The sequence below is a fragment of the Rhea pennata genome, chromosome 1 (assembly GCF_028389875.1).
Source record: "Rhea pennata isolate bPtePen1 chromosome 1, bPtePen1.pri, whole genome shotgun sequence".
NCBI classification, from domain to species: Eukaryota; Metazoa; Chordata; class Aves; order Rheiformes; family Rheidae; genus Rhea; species Rhea pennata.
Window position 1 is genome coordinate 20,051,059 of NC_084663.1, and position 17,476 is coordinate 20,068,534.

Below are 17,476 nucleotides of genomic sequence, written 5' to 3' on the forward strand. Positions count from 1 at the left end.
TTGTCAAGTTTACCTGAGGGATTGGAGACTGAAATGGATATAATTAGCAATCTACTTATTTTATCACAGAAACATTCACCCTCCCTGAGATTCTGAAAGGTTTAATTTGAAAGGATACAATAAGACACGTTTTGCTAAGGTATTAGAAACAACAAAGAGATGTGTCTTAAAAGTTACCACAGGCTGAGAATAGCTTGGGTAACAAAAATATATTCAAAAGAACCAGTAAAGGCTGTTTTCCACTTTTAACCCTATGTCTTAGTGAAATTGAATGGGAATACATAGCAATTAGCAGCGGGCTTGCAATACATATAGACATACTCCTAATTAGCATATACAGTAAAAGCAGTAAAACCATCAAGGCATTCATATCACATAGGATTGTAGCAGTAAAAAGAACTCAAAATTTGTTTTCCAGAAAACACTTTTTAATGGTCTGTGTTTAACAGCTTGAGGCAATGATATTCTTAAGGTCATTTTAGAAATTTCAAAAGCAACAGGTGTTTAAGAGCAATTTCAGATGAATTACAGATACTTGCAGAAGGCTGAAATGGAGTGCTAGCACCACATTTAACTCTCTCCCTCCAGTCACCCAAAAATAGTGTAGCAAAACTTAAATAAATCTACTATGCTCATGAGTTACCTATTTGAATCTCTTCACTGATTTTCTATTTCCTATTCCATGCAAGTTTGTTCTTCTTATTTTTAAAAATTTGTTTACATCGCCTTCCTTTTTTCTTTTAATTTTACTTTCTGACCTTACTTGTAGCAATTCTTTTTACTATTTTGCATCTCATTTTCTTCCTCCATAGGCAAGTCCTTCTCATATTGAACAATTTTCTGCTTCTTCCTGATATCTTTTTTCCTCCGTACAATCTTGAACATTTGTCTTACACAGTTCACAGAAGTAAGGAAGATTGATTTCTTTCCTTCACTTTTTTTTTTATTTTGCTTTCTTAAATTTGTATAATTTTGTCTTTGCATCTCCATGTGATCGAGTTGAGATTTTAGACTGTCAAAAATAGTCCTTTCTTCTGAAATCACATAAATATTTAGTATGGATAAAATTAATCAAATACAATAGTATCTGTTAGAGCCTTGGTTAACTGTGTCAAAAGCCCTACATTCGTCTGTATCATCCATATTGAAGGATACATTTATATTGAACAAAATCAAAAATCAATTTTAAAAGATACTGCCTCAAGCTAAAAAATCACTGGCATTTTTTGAAACATATTTATAAGGCACCCTGATGATGTCTGAATGCTGGCTTAAACATCTGCTATTAAGACATTAGGGATGTACTTCTATTTTCAGCTACACAAATATAAATCCCATTGACTTCTGTAGAAATTGCATGTGTGTATACCTAAGAGCAGAATTTGCTTTTTAAAGTGCTTTGATATCTATGACGTAAACAAAGAAAAAGTCAATAATATGTATCCCTAAGAAGACCTGAATTGGTTCCATTAAAAGAGAACCCCAGGTATTAATCTAAAATTCAAATAAGATGCTAATAGACACTATTTGAGAGTCAAAACATTATCTTTTAGCCCAATTATTTTATAACTTTTACATTCTTCAGTGCTCCAGGGTTTTAAATATCACCAGAAAGACTGTGGCAATTCTTGTCCTAGAAGAAGAAAGTATTTATAATTCTATGACAAAGATTGTACTAATGACATATTTAGTACAGCACTGCAAGTCTGCAATTAACATTTGTTATAAACTCCAAATACAACTTCATCCATCTGAAAACATCATTTTGTGAATCAAAATTTTCTGTGTAAAAGGTCAGTTCTGATGTAAGTTCTATTTTCCCACCCATGAAGTACTCTGAAGTTTGCTATTAGGGCAATAAAATTCTGCATCTTGAGTAATCAAGTCCTACAACACTTAAAAACAAAAGTGGAGAAATGATATATGAACACACAAAAATCCACACCAATCTATTACTGTGGCTGAATAGGCTTAATTTTATCCTGAAGAAAATATCTTAATTTTCCAAATGATTTCTCTTCTTTAAAACTTGTTATTTAAAAATAAAAAAGTTTTGAAGAAGAAAATACAAACATCAAAATATCAAAATGTGTAGTGGGATAAAAACAAAGCAAAATATTTTTTTTTAAAAAAAAAGCCTTCTACAGTGGGCATGGAGAGAATTCTTTCCTATTTAGCCCTTTTAGTTTTCCATTCCTCCTGACATATAAGCGATATCTGAAACAATAAAGTGAGCATTTCCTCCAGCTTTTCATATAACACGTCTACAGGCTTTTTCAATTGCCAAGCCCTTTGAAGTCAATGGAAAGAACAAAGAGTAGGTTGAATATAACTGGTTCTTGTAAGCACATAGGTTGTTTAGATATATATCTACAAGTTCCAGTTTCTGAATGGCACAGCTATCCCTAAAATCTATAGTATAAAATATTCTGTAGCAGTAGAGACTTTTTTAACAGAATTATTTTTATTTTATTCTGGAAGCTATTGGATAATATAAAAATGTGAATGCTAAGACTTCCAGCTGGTTATATAGCTTTAGGAAAAACAAAAAGATTAGAGCTAATCAGAGACATTTTGATTAAATGTTTTTTGTCTCATCTTATCAATTGGTTCTGCATAAAAAAACAGTTAAATTTAGGTGAATTTATACCAGGTCTCAAGACAGGGTCCAACTAATCTTACTTAGAGCTTAGAAATTGGTACCCTGAAGACTTCCGCTTTCTCTAATTGTTGAGGCTATCCTCTTTTGTTCCTATAAAGGCTATTAATATAGAAAGGAAGAATGTAAGTAGATTTTCCTACAGTTTTCAGTTATTGGAGTACTGAAATTAGTACTTCTTTTAAAATATACTTTTTATGGATATGATTCATTTTGCTTAAATCGATTACCCTAGATTAATTACTTCTGAGGGTCTTAACTGATGATAACCTTGGTCTATTAGAGATAATCACATTCAGATCTTCAGTAAACCTAAACCTATGGATTTTCCTGACTTTCACAAAGTACATCTAACCATTTTCTTGATTTGCATCCATCTAGCAAGGAAACTAATGCATTTCTTATTTTAACTTAGAGATAGATAATTGGTGAACTAATTAATTTTCTACAAAAACATAGTCCTTCATTTGATGTCTCCGAGAGGGGGTAGCCTGCTAGAATTCACATTATCATAAAATTAATACTCTATGTTAATGTAATTCATCTCCATTTCTTTTTATGAGAAACAGTTTGTGCCAGCAATGAACTCACTATCTGTAGTTGTGATGATATTAAACTGAAAGGTTGCATCCACCTCCTCTTCTTGGTTTTATTAAATGAAGTTTTTCTCCATTTATCTTATGTGTTTACCACAATCAGAGTTTCAAATTAATAGAAAATATATATCACTTTGAAATAACAAGTTTAGTGTATCATTATCATTTTAATCATCTCAAGTTATATATCAAATATTTTATCTATTTTAATATGCAAAAATAGAATAATCTTTTTATTTTCACATTTGTTTTCTATTGGCTGTTCTTTGTATTTTACTTCTTTGATCAACAGCCGAAAATTAGGAACAAACGTTGTGTCTCTACACACTGAGTAAATTTGTATTTTGACATTTTTTAAAAATTGAATAACATGATAGTTCACTAGAGCCTAATAAGCAGAACTTAATATTTTATTCAACTACACAAAAAGACTCCAGTCTAAAAGCTCCTTTCCTATGTTTTCAAATCTTTCCTTTCAAATTTTCATGATAGTAGTTGAACTTGTGTTTAAAATTAAGAGTGTAGTGGAAATCTAATGACTTCAATGAGCCTAAGTTTACACTGAGATTCTATGCAGAAAATTTCAGATTATTCTGAATTTCAGTTTCTCTACTACCAAGATTTCTCATAGGACTCCTGTTTCTTCAGTGACTTAAACCAGATCATCCAATCCAAATATTGAGTTCTAGGGCAATCTAGTTCATTTTTTAGAATCAAACTTTGCAATTTGGTCCCATGTGTACCAATAAGTCACTAAAGGAATTATGACTATAAGCTAAGCAGGTGACATTTTCAGCTCAGCTGCTCAATGCATAAGCTACACGAGGACCTAAAATTACCTTAAAAATAATCATAAATATGTATTTCAAATAAAACAGTGGACTCAATGCAATTGCACAGTCTGTGTATTTGAGACGGTAAGCAAAGTATGTATTATGGGACCTGGAGAAGAGTGAGAAAAACTTCCTTGTAGTCTATTCTTCCCATAGAAAATAATTTGAAGAGTCTTACTAATCAATAGAATCAACAGAACAGACTCTTCAAAACTTAGAAACTTTGTACTTCTGCAGATATATTAATCAGTATCCTTTATGTGGTTTCCTAGCTTTACAGGCTAACAGATTTAAATCTACTTGAGTAAAATACATAATTTACCTGTCTTCAATATTATCTCTTGGGAAATCCTGGGGATTACTTTTTTTTCTTCTTTAGAGAAAATTAAAATTCAAACTGTTCTCTCAAAGATAATAAAACAGATGTATAACTTTTACTGATTAACTGGGAAATAGCTAAGTGAGTAAGGGTAGCAGAGAAGGGTTTCCTCCACTTACAAAACTCAGTCATGTCAACAGCCAACAGCAGGTATAACAGACCACAATCTGTGTTCGTACGGCAGCATGTAGCACACTTGCTGTTGCATAGCACCAAGCATGACAGGAGCTTCTGATATTGAAATACAATTAGGAAATAATAATTTTTCATCTCAGTATCTGATCATCATATACTTAAACCTTCATATTAAAGCACAGAGACAAAAATAGGCAGCAGGTCGTATGCATACAAAAAGATAAGAGTCTAGCCATATCCGCTGCCAGGCCTCTATATAAAGATACTGTTGTATTTCTGATTCTCCTTTGAAATTCCCATGAAATCCCATGATTACTCTCATTGGGACCAAGATGCTGTCCTTTACCTCATTTGGAATTTGTCCAGCCCATTTAGTGCATTGCTGCAATCTATACAGTAATGTTAATGCATACCTAATACAGAAAGGACATTAGTTGATTATCTTAGCTATCAGTCCTGATGCAATGTTCAGAATTTTATGCACAAGCTTGGGCTTCAGTATGACTTTCATGAGTAGGAGCCTTGATACCATAACATCATTGGTTTTGTTTGTCTGTGTCATTGAAACTTAACATTCATATTTGGGGACAGCTGTCACCATCAGTGTATTGCAAAGGCAGTTGTCTTTGATACGTACTGGACAAAAAAACCTGCCCTTGAGGGATGAGATGCAAACAGAGCTGAGTGGTTACCTTACAGAGGAACTTATATTCTTTCACAAGACACACATAAGAAATCTTTGTAAATGTAAAGAAAAGCTAAGGCTAATGGATGCACTCACAATGAATGAGATTAAATCTGCACAGATAACAGAGAAAAGATCTGAAAGGAGATTATGTGAAAGCGTGTGACCTATGTATTTAGTCTCTATTAAATATGGTTAACTTTCAGTTGGGAAAGGAGAACTCTGTTATTATTTGGGTTGAATTTGTTAAATATCAGTTAAAATATCTAATATGAGAGCAGTTGAATTAAAAGGGTTTAACTTAGGAGAAAATAGAAGGGAGCATATATGCAATAACAAACTGGAAAGATCCTTCTCGCTGTCTCTTGCTTTCATGCAGGACAACAAGAAACTCTTAATTAAGTCTCACAACTCACCTGTGAGTTAGTCGAGGCATATGTATGGCTTACTTAAGTGCCACTGAAATGCAACCATCTTTAGGGATGAATACAGCAGCTGCCTGACGTATTGAAAAACACAACAGTGAACTACACATTAAAATGTGAAACAATTAAGAGAAAATTGCAGGAAAAATTCTGGGAGGCAGTATTCAATCAAAAGGCTAGAAAATTGTCCAAGCTGTTGTGTTCAGCACTTCTCAAAAAACTACCATGAAAATGTGAGTGGTTAGGATTCAGAATTTTATCTTTAATTTTTTTTATAGCAATAGCAACAGCAATAGATTTATTTTACGCAGAGATTTTCCCTAGAAGATATCAAAGCACCACCTCTGTTTTACAGATAATCAGTGCAAGCACAGAGTCTTGTTTAAGGTCATTCAATAGTTGTGGGAGCACAGCATACATCTCCATAGATCTCTGTTCAATGCACTGTTCACCACTTCTAGTATTTCTTGCCTAAAATATAGTACAAGTTCTAGTACCCTCTACCTCCCTGCATGGATTTATGCTTGTACCCACTTGTAGGAAAAAATGACAGATAATGAAATACCAACCTTTCAGTGAAAACCTATCATCTACATTCCAATTTAGTCCAACTTGCCTTGATAAAACCATTACACCATTTGATGTAGCCACGCTTTCTAAGAGCAGACATAAAGCACATGCCATAACTAGACGAAGCTTAATTTCAAAAGCCCATTTACAGATGCACAGATATGACCATTAGGAGGGGAATTATGCTTTTATATATATTATGCTTTTATAAAGTCTCTACGGAAATTATTTTCAAAAAGAGGGCATATTTTTCTTAGTGGCTGCATAATAATATTTTGTTACCCGATGGAAGGTACCTGTTCCCACTTGTTGTTTATTTGCGTTCATGAGCTAAGGAAAGACTGAGTGTTTTTTCTTTGTTACATGTCAATAATGACCTGTGCAGGGCTCATTTATACTGCTTCGAAGTTGTGCCATCATCTGGTAAATTGAAAGTTTTATGTGAGTATGAGCTCTGTAGCCCGGGAATCCTGTCAGTTGAAAGCAAAAACAGTATTTCTCAAAGTGCATGTCACTAGCCATTTGAGGATATAATCTGGAGGTGGATCACTGAATGCAGAGTTTTCTCAACAAGCTTAAGCTCTGAAATGAAATTCAGAAGCTTTATATGTCTTGTGATGACACAATGAGACCTGAAAAACATAACTTCATGTCACTGGAATTTCTCAGTGCTAACTGTATTGTTGGCAACGATTTTGACAGTGGCCTCTAGCCTAACTCATCTTTCCAGGACTGCGAAAGCACAACAGAAAATAAAAAGGTCATCTGAGCAAACAATAAAAAACTGAAAAATTGAAGTTCTTCGGGATGATTTTCTGAATTTGGTGAAGGCAGCCTACTGGAGAAGTGTATATTGGACCAATTCAGGCCTACTGATCCTCCTGTAACTACTCACTAAACACAGCATATAGATGTGCTTTTAAGATGCTTAAAATCTCAGCAGACAATCACAGATATCTGGCTCCACTTCTGCACAACCCTTCTAAAGGTTATGTATAAAAAGGAGGAAAATGTATATTTTATTTAGACCCATTTTTAATTTCTAAACAATGAACAATGATTGGCAGATATGTAGTGGGTATATTCAAAGTATTTTTCCACTACATCTTTGAATATAGGTTCAGCATCAGAGGATTTCATAGGTAGCTGCAAGTCATGAGTATCAATCTCCCCACTGATTACATGAAATCTATTATTTACTAGCAGCTATCTACACTTTATACATCATTCACAGATGGAACTCCAAAATAGCATGTAATTGTAAAAAACATTTTTGTATAAATTTTTAAAAGTATTGTGTAAAAATTAAAAATCTAAAACTGAAATATAGATGTACAGAGATGTAGATATAGGTAGCATAACTATGGAAAAAAGATAAAAAGGAGAAATGGTCTTGATTCATGAATGCCCACCTGAATTATGCAGACAACAGAAAATAAATAAGAGGTATCAGTAATATGTATTTGAATATCAGATCAAGAAGTTTACTCAAAACAGTATATAGAAAACATTGAAATAAACTGAAATAGAGATAGAGGAACAGAGAAAGTAAAGAATTGGGCACAGATTCTCACTCAATCAACTTACCTCCAGCTAACAAGTGAACAATCAGCAGAGCCATTGTAGGTGCCTGCGTGTTTACTCAGAGTCATGAAAAATACAAGGTAGTGTAACTTAACTGAGGAGCAGAGAAATAGCTCTCACTTTTGTCAAGGTAATGAAATTTGTATGTCGACTGTATGACACTTAACTACCAAACTCATTTAATGCTTTGCAAATAAGCATAGTTCCTCACCTTTATCCTTCTTACTATGGATGTAAGTGCAACAAAGCATGAAAATCCAGTCTATTTCTGGACATAGAAAAATGAGAACATCTTCACTAGTATTCTAAACATATAAGCATGTTGTCTTTTAACATTTTATTTTAAAATTCTCTTTCATGATAATCAATTTTAAAGGAACCAGAAAAAATGCAAGAGCTTAGTACATATCTAAAACTTGCATTTTGTGGAGATTTGACATAATTACTATCATCTGAGTAGCACACATTAGTTGTATTTAAGTGTATTTGACCACAATTATTTCACTGTGTAGCTATCATTATGGGAATGGTGCTCATTAAATAAATTAAAATTAGACTTCATTTCAACCTGGCATCATGATAGTAATACCATGTACGGCCCATCAGCCAGAAACAAATACTCCACTGAAGATAAAGGCAGTATAAGACTAACTGATTTCAGAAGTACCAGACATAATGAACCAATAACAGTAAAATTTGGAGATGATCTTTAAACACAATGTAAGACAACATGGTTCTGCTTTATACAGTGAAAGAGACTGGGAATACAAGGAAATGTAAAAGTCATTTAGACCAGCAAGAAAACACTGGGACTCATTTTCTTGACTCCAAGTGAAATTGAGACACATGTATACATATGCATATATATGTGCATATATATATATATAAGCTTGCTCTCAGGAAAAAGCTAGTTCAGACTAAATGAAACTAAAATAGATCATAAAACAGTCTGATTCTATCTCAAGAAAACATGCTTGTACTAGAAGAGCTCTCCATTTCTTGCACCCTGATAATTTAATTTTTGTAAATGATCGGTTGTTCTCTTCTCTGCATATGTATCACCTCTAGAGAGACTTTTAGGAATTTTCATTAAATAGATACACTGTAGGATTAAAAGATAAAAAAAAAAAAAAAAAAAAGAGAGAGAGAGAGAGCAGCTTGCACACACTCATTCATTTGAAAGGACTCAGAGACTTAGTTCTACAGAAACTTCCAGATTTCAGAGAACTTCCAGGTTCTCTGAACACCAGTAGGAGATGACTAGACATTCAATGCTCAGAACATGGCTCCCCACAGTAGCAAGGAATAACGGATATTGCTTGCTGATTTACACGTTGGCTTTTAAGAAATAATTCTGTAGAAACACTATGATAACTTATCTTCCCTCCCCCTACCCAACAGAGACATTGGACCATATAAAAAGAAGATAGGGAAAAGGATTGAGTCAAAAAGTCTGCTGGAAAGTATTATAACACTAAGTAAGCTACATGTGCAATACTTCCACCCCACTACCGTTACTGGGATTTAAGATTTCCGTTTTCCCTAACAGCATATTAACATTTGTGCTTAGGCCGACTGTAGTTCATTCACATTAGTAATCACAGAATATAGGTCAAGACAGTTCACAATTATCCTGTAGACAGCCAGTGGTGCCAATGCGGTCAGACCATCACTCGCAGAGATGCGAATTTAACGCTGCATATTTATTTGGGGATTTAATCTGAGCAAGTAATTACATTATAATGAACACAGCCTTTATGTCCTACAGAGAGACATTATTTGGGTTGCAGACAGAATTCTGAATCTGATCATCTCAAGACTTAACGTAATTTAGGATTAAACTTTGTTAATGAGGCAAAAATAAGAATAACATAAGTACATTCTATGGCTCCAGAGAGGTCCCAAATTCAGTCCTATACTTCTTTCTTTTTTCCTTCTCTCTCTCTCTTCCAGGAGCATCCAAAAGAAAGCCATATTTCAGAGTTTTCATTAAGTGAGACACTGAGGAGAAATCAGATATGATGAGTAACATTTTTTTCTCCCTCCTGTTTGAAACAACCAAATAACAGATTCAGAAGAGGACAAGAAAGAAAGAAAAAAATCCCCCAAAACAAAGAACATTTAAATGCAAGACCATCTGTTTCCATGAGCCACTTACTCAACTCCACAGAGGGCCTAGCCTCCCCTCTCTGAGTCACTGGGAGTTTTACCAACCGTTTCAATGAATATAAGATCAGATTCTGAATCTCAGTAACAAAAACAGACACACATTTTCCTCAATATCTGTATAATGACGAGAATTATACCATTTCATTGAATATAGCTTATTACAAAGCTAAATGACAAAAATATACACCTTACTTAAGTAAAGAATACATTATTATAAACTAGAATAAAGTGTTTGCTAAAAAAGTATTTAGTGATGTTAGATGTGCTGGTTATCATACAATGAAACATCTTTCCTGCAGCTCTCCTATTCAAAATATCAGCACTCTGCTTTGTAAGTGATACTACTTGTTAATGTAAATATTTTAATACTTGAATTTATTTATATTGTAAATGGCAAGTAAAAAAGCTTGTCTGAGAAATATTATTGTCATATTATGACTGAATATGAATTCAGAAACCTTGCTGTAAATATCTGGATTTGCATACTTATTTCTGAATCTTTGTAGATACAAGTGTTTCATCCTGCTGTCACTCCAGGATCAAACCCTTAGCATGCTACGCTCCATGTGCCATAAGCTTTTTCACTATTCATTATGTTAAATCCCTGAGAAGAAATACATAAGATGTATTAATAAAGGATCATGATGAGTTAATATGAGCTTTAAAGATTAGTTCTGCCCATCCTATGTGAATTTGTAGGGTTAGATGATCAGACACAATGAAAAAATATTCCTTTCAAGTGAAGAGGATTGCCTGTCTTCAAATTCAGTGCTAATCTAACTTGTTTTTGTTTTAGAACTCTTTAGCAATACCCACAATCAGAATAACCCAAGGCTGAAATTAAGGAGGCTTTACAACAGAAACACTTTGGTTACAGTTTCTGAGAATTTGCATAAATAATCAAAAATAAAATTAATAAATTTAAGAAACTGAGAAACACACTGAACTTTGTTATAAAGAGAATAGTAGCCAATAATGTTTTAGGACATTTCTAATCACAGAACTTTTTTTAGTAAAAAAAAAAAAAACTTGAGACAGAGATAGGAATTGGAGAAATTGATAAAAATGTATTTTCTGTATGAACTGAGAGTTTTGCTTCTAACAGAATAGATGGAACAGCATTATATATACAGACACATTCTAAGAACCAAAGGAAAAAAAAGATTCCAAGAGCTAACGGAAATAAGGCACGAAGGCTCTCACAATTATGACTACAAATGAGTTTCTGCCTCAGACATAATTTATTCTGGTTTCATGCAGAACCCTTCTGTTAAGTTAGATCAAGTTTGTAGATTGCTTGGTCCGAGGAGTGAATGGCTGTTAAAAACTACGCTTTATGGAATGCAGATAGGAAGTAGATGTATAGATTGTCATACTATTTGTTGTCCAAAAGTGGAGTTTTCTTTATTGAGTTTGCCACCCCCTTAACTCAAGTAATGACTGGGGAAGAACATGAAAGCATTTCTATAGTGCCTTATGGAAATTCAGGCACTCAGCATCTCTCCTGTACTAATTAGATTCGTTTAAAGTGACTCAGGAAGACTAAATGCTTTTTAACATGTATTGCCCTAACTGCTGGTAGATATGTGTGATTCTTTCAATGTTATTTAAAGAAATACCAAATACTTGACAATTACAACAATACTTATAGAGCAAAAATAATTTTGTCTTAGTCATTCCTACTGTGTTCCCTCTGGCTTACTAAATCTCCAGATTGTAAAATGTTCACCTGTCCTGTTGCTAGCTGCTTGTTTACTTTGCTATTGCCACAGCACCTTTCATTCAGATGACAGTTTGGAAGAAGTAGTTCATTTCTGTTTCTATATTGTTTGGTCATAAATATTATATAAATACATGTTATATGGGATGTTAAGTGCTTTAGCACCCAGTTCTTTGTAATCAAAAGTATATAATTTAGTGTGTTACTTTTTAGGTGATCCTCAGGATCTGCCTTGAAACATCTTAGGGAAACATCATGTGTTTTGAGATTTTTGTTGTGTTATGATTGGAAACAAAATCCGGTCTTAACATTTCTTCCGAACGTAAATAGTACAATTTAGGGGCTTACAGGAACTTTTTCTACTAGAATTTCCTCTTCACATCCTTTCTTTCCAGAAGAAAGAAACCTCTAGGCTAAAAGGAAAGGATTTTGGCAAAGAAAGGGTTTAGAATGAAATTTTGTAAATAATAAGAGGAATAGTGAGAATTAGAAAAGACCTGACAAAAGTACAATCCAAAATTGCCAGTCTTGTTGGCTGCCAAAGAAGCAAAAACCTACAGTTCTTTGCTCTCATCATCTGATGAGCTCCTTAGGACATAATAGCATTGACATGTCAGCAACCTGTTTGCAGGCTGTTGGAGACCTGAGGAGCCAGAAAGTTACTGTGGGCTGTCTGAAACCTTGTAAAGTTCCTGTAAGCCTAAGATGCTGAGAAACCATAATCTGGGGGCTAGGCTCTCCCACTTTCCCAGGACCTAGGCTTTGTGTCAGACAAGAGGCAGACGCGTGCTTCTGGGACTGTCCAAACTCTTCTTTGATCTTCAGAATTTCAGCGAAAGTCTGGAGAGCTGTTGGGTTCCAGCAATTCACCATTTCCCAGTGCTGCTGACAGAAATGGTCAATCTGCTCAGGGTATGGATGGATAACAGATATTTAGGTCACCACATACAGTGCACTGAACACACTTGTAAGAAATCTTTGCTTAGATTACTGTTAAGTGCCTGAAGGAGATAGAAAATTCCTAGAATTTGTATTCTGACTCAGTGGGTAGAAAAAAAATGAGAGAGTAGCCACAAGTAGGTCTCAGGCTGTCTCTGTTCTTCCCAGGTGCTTGCCAATAGTATCTGGATAAATCTGGAGAACAACAAAATTTGCTTAGGTCAGGGCAAAGTAGTAGGCCTGCATATAAACATGCATTATAAATTTAAAGTATTTTTTACTGCTGAATGAAGTTATTTAAAGAAAAACAAAACATACATAAACTCATGAAAAGACAAACAGAAATTACCATCAAATATTTCCTCAGTCAGTTTCCATTTGCTAGTGCGGAAACTATGCAGTTCAGTTAATTAAAATCAGATTCACTAAATGTTCAATTATCTTAGTTACGTAAATTGTCATCAATCATGGATGAGTAGTTTAACACTTAATAAAAATAAAATACTTTTATAATTCCATATTTTCATTGCTACTACCTTATTTTGATAAAGCTTTGCCTCACTAATTACTGTTTTATTCCTTAGACAGGTCATAGGACATGTGTTATTGTGTGGAAAATTTTCCCACTTTTCTTCAAACAATATTTTTCAGTTGACTAATTTCAATTGGCCTCACTACAGAGAGCATTATCTATCATTTAAGTAACTTTATAGATTAAATTTATTACAATAAATAAAGCCCTACACTGCACATAAAGATTGATGCCCAAAATATATCTGTTAGCCACTTTAAATGCCTGGATATGTCAAACAAATTATCAGGTACTATGTGTATCTCTATAGCTGATCTACAGATTTTTTTTTACTAAGTAAAGATAATTAGGTCATATCAGCTCAAGAAGAGGAGCGTTGTCCTGTAATAATATAGCTTTGAATGATGCAGATCAAGTCAATCCTGGACAAAATCCATGAAAACAGAATATTTACTTCATTAATTCCTTTTGTACTATTTTAAGAGCATGTTCATTCTTTCTTCATTTTCATAGGTTAAACTTTTAAATTATTTTAAAATATTTTAAAATTGATACATTTAAACCCTGGTATATCCTGCCATGCATATTCTTACAGTCTAACATTTCTGTCAAAAAGAATGTGGAATGTCCTAATTTATCTGGCAGTGCTGGAATCACACCTCCTCAGCATACTTGTCAGCACCTGCATTATGGTTAACATAAGAATGACTCTCCTACAAATCCATGACAAACAAGCAATGGGGCTGAATAGGTCTTTGGGGGATTAGAAAGACTGAGTATTTATTTTAGTGTCTGAAAATGAATTAAGGAGCCTTAATGTATACCAAAATTTAAAATAGTTCCTTTAATCCATCCTAAGGTGGAAATGATAACACTACTTATTTTCTAAAACATTTTATCTGTCTATTTTAATTGTTTCTTGGTACAAGCAAATTTTATACAGATAAACTGCTTACAGCAGTGACCTATGTTCTTGGCTGAGGCCTCTGGACACAACTGCAAAAGGTCCTTTACATTGTTACCTGTAAAATGATCTTAAAATAAATTATTTCTTTTTTTTTTTTTTTTTTTTTTAATAAAATATTGTGTTAGGAGTCTCTAATATTAACTTAACATCCTTTCCTCAAAGTCACACCGGGTACACAGTTTCTTACACTTACTTAATTCTAGAAATATATTTACTTCAGCAAGGAGGTGAGGCTTGCTTCTCCATTTGATTTAACAGTATATTTGTACCATAATTAAAAAAAAAAAAGAAGAAGAAGAAAAAAAGAAAGAACCTTGTATATATAAGACTGTAAATCTCTATGATATAAAAGAGTTCACAGGGATATAACAGCAAACAAGCATATCTCCTTGATTTTATCCTACTTCTGACATATAGTATATCCACTGTATACTCCTTAAATATTTAAAATTATTTGCTTAGTTATAGTGGGCTTGTATATGCTAGTCTATTTTAAATACTCATTTTTTACTTTTCAGTCAGTAGTAGTTTCAAATAAATTTTTAGAATCCGTAATGTCAAGTCCTGCTTATATACTCTTCATTCAAACATTGTTAATCTTCCTGAGTTTCTAAAATACATTGCAACTGCGTGGGTTCTACCTGTTCATTGTAAATCCAAGTGCTAAATATTATTGTGAACTTTATACTGAATTTATTAAAAATACAAACAGGAATCAACAATCTCAAATGAATGTAGTGGTTCACTTCCTTAATTAATGTAGCTGTAAGATACTCAAATCCTTTTCCAACCTTTACATAACCTTCCACAACCAGAACTAACCTTATGCTTTGCCTTTTTTATGTGCAGCAAGGATTGTTTTATTATCTTGTCATTTTTATTTGCTCTATAACATCACCATTTTAAGATATATTTACTGTTGTACACATTTGCTATTGTATTTGCCTAATATTGAATTTGCCTAATATTGAATGCTGTCAAGAATCAGTCTTAAAAGACCTATATCAATACTCTAGACAAAGGTAATGGGACACAGGATCAGGCATACTGCAGCACGGTAAACATATCTAACCTAGTACCTTGTCTCCAGTAGCAGCAATTATTAGAAAATAATAGAAGAGCATAAGGAACAGGGCAAGTATCCTTTTCCTCACTGCATCTTCCCAGCTTGCAGCACTCCATGACAGAAGAGTATTCCTTGGAATATCAAAATTTGAGTGAATAATACAGAATCTTCCCAAAAACTAAACCCAGACCCACTACTGATTTTACTAGAGATTAAGTTATCATGTCACAGAGCAAAAATTTATTGGGTGAACTAAGAGGAGTCTCAAATTGAAAGCAGTAAGGGTTTTTTTTGTTTTTTTTTTTTTGTTTTGTTTTTTTTTTTTTTAATTAACTCTGCTGCAAGGAAGTGTTACTCATCAGTCTGGAATATGTCAGAAGATGACACTCAGTAACAAAGTGTGAATATCAAACACACAGAAGCCATGATATGTTTTCACAAGTTTGTAAATGAGAACTTCAATATTTAAGAACACTATGTGAAATGTTAGACTTTTTTTCTGTTTATTTTCTTTTTTCCACAGGAACAAGTTAATATCTCTTTGATATGTTTTTAAAAATCTCACTATGACAACTATCAAAAAGTACTGCATGGTGTTTTATATCATAGCATAAGCATAAACATATTTCCAACATTACACTGTAAAGGATGTTAAAGGAAAAGCTAAGAATAAGCAACAAAGCAACTAATGATGCCTTCTTTATGCTGCAATATCCTCCTTGATTCATAAACTATCAGTATACTTGCTTTTGTGTTGCTTTATTTTTAATGGAGAAACAACCATAGTATTAATGGAAGACATCAAATGTTTTCCTGACAGGCACTGAACTATATGGCCAAATGGAGAAAGTTTACTTGGTAGAGTTTCCAGGTCCTGTTATTGGTTTCTTTGCTAGCTAGAATCTGAGTTCCCCTGCCAGTATGCCACAAGCAAACAGAAATGTTTTCAAGTCTTTAAATGATACTGCAATTGTAAATATAGCTGTCCAAATCTCTGTACCCTAGAATGTAACCAAAAGCAGTACATTTCAGATATAGCTGATGCTGATTTTAGTTATCAGAGGTTTAAATCCGAAAAACTGCACAGCTGTGTTTTTGTCAGTGTCAGCATCCTTACACTGAAATGTCCTTTATGAAGCCGTATTTTGTTCTATAGAAAATGTACAATTTTTTTTGCTTTTATTTTTACATTTTAATCCATCTCTCTGTATTTAGTAGGCGATTTCTCTGTCTCTCAGTTTCCTAACTGCCCTTCAAGCTTGAAGGAGCTCACTTTAAATAGCTGCAAAGCTATTTCATTAGCTGTTCTCATTATTCTTCTTACACCCTCCTTTGAAGAGGCGCTTACAAAAAAAATGCAGAGTACTGCCGCCCTAAGAGTACAGCCTATCATTTTAGCTGTGTGTGTCCTGTCTCTCCTCATTCTCTTACCTGTCGGTGACTGTATCCAAGTGCTGCATTTTTGGTTATATTTGGGTTGCAAGTTTCTCAGAGAACAGACTGTATTTTTATCTCCTGAGTTCGCACAGAATCTAGTGCACAGGTTCCTATTCCAATTACTAACTCTCCTAGACATAACGATAATATGTGAAATAAACACTAGCCTCTCACAGAATACCTCTTGATTTGATTATTTTTAAAAATATGCACCCTTGTAAAAAGGTTCATAGAGTTGTACTAATATGATTCCCCGAACTGTGCTTTTAAATATGTATCCATTCTATTTTTATGTTATTTCTAGATTTATGGCACTCCTCTGAATGTTCTGCCAAGAAATTGCCAGTCCTGCATTATTCATTGAAATAATGTATAACACCATATAAATCCATTTCAAAATAATTAGTACTAGTAAGCCCTTTGAGTTTACCAATAGCTGAAAAGCCATCTGCCTGCTACTTTAGATTTGTTAAGGAACCAAATCTAAGTCAAGGTGTTTCAGAAGGTAAAAATAGCAAAATGATTAGTGTCAAAGCTAGTATAATTATACAGTTGTTTAAAACCTTTCTAAGTGTTTTGAATGTTAATATGATATATCTAAATATCAAATATGTGCAAGATAAAAAAAACGGGCAACCCATAAACATTTCAGTCACTCTAAGTCACAAGCCTTTCAGCTACAAAGTCACCACTGGCTACACTGAGAGCTCTATGTCTAACTCATGTATAAGGATGGATTCTTGAAATGTTAATGAAGATGTTAGAAAGAATGAAGATGCT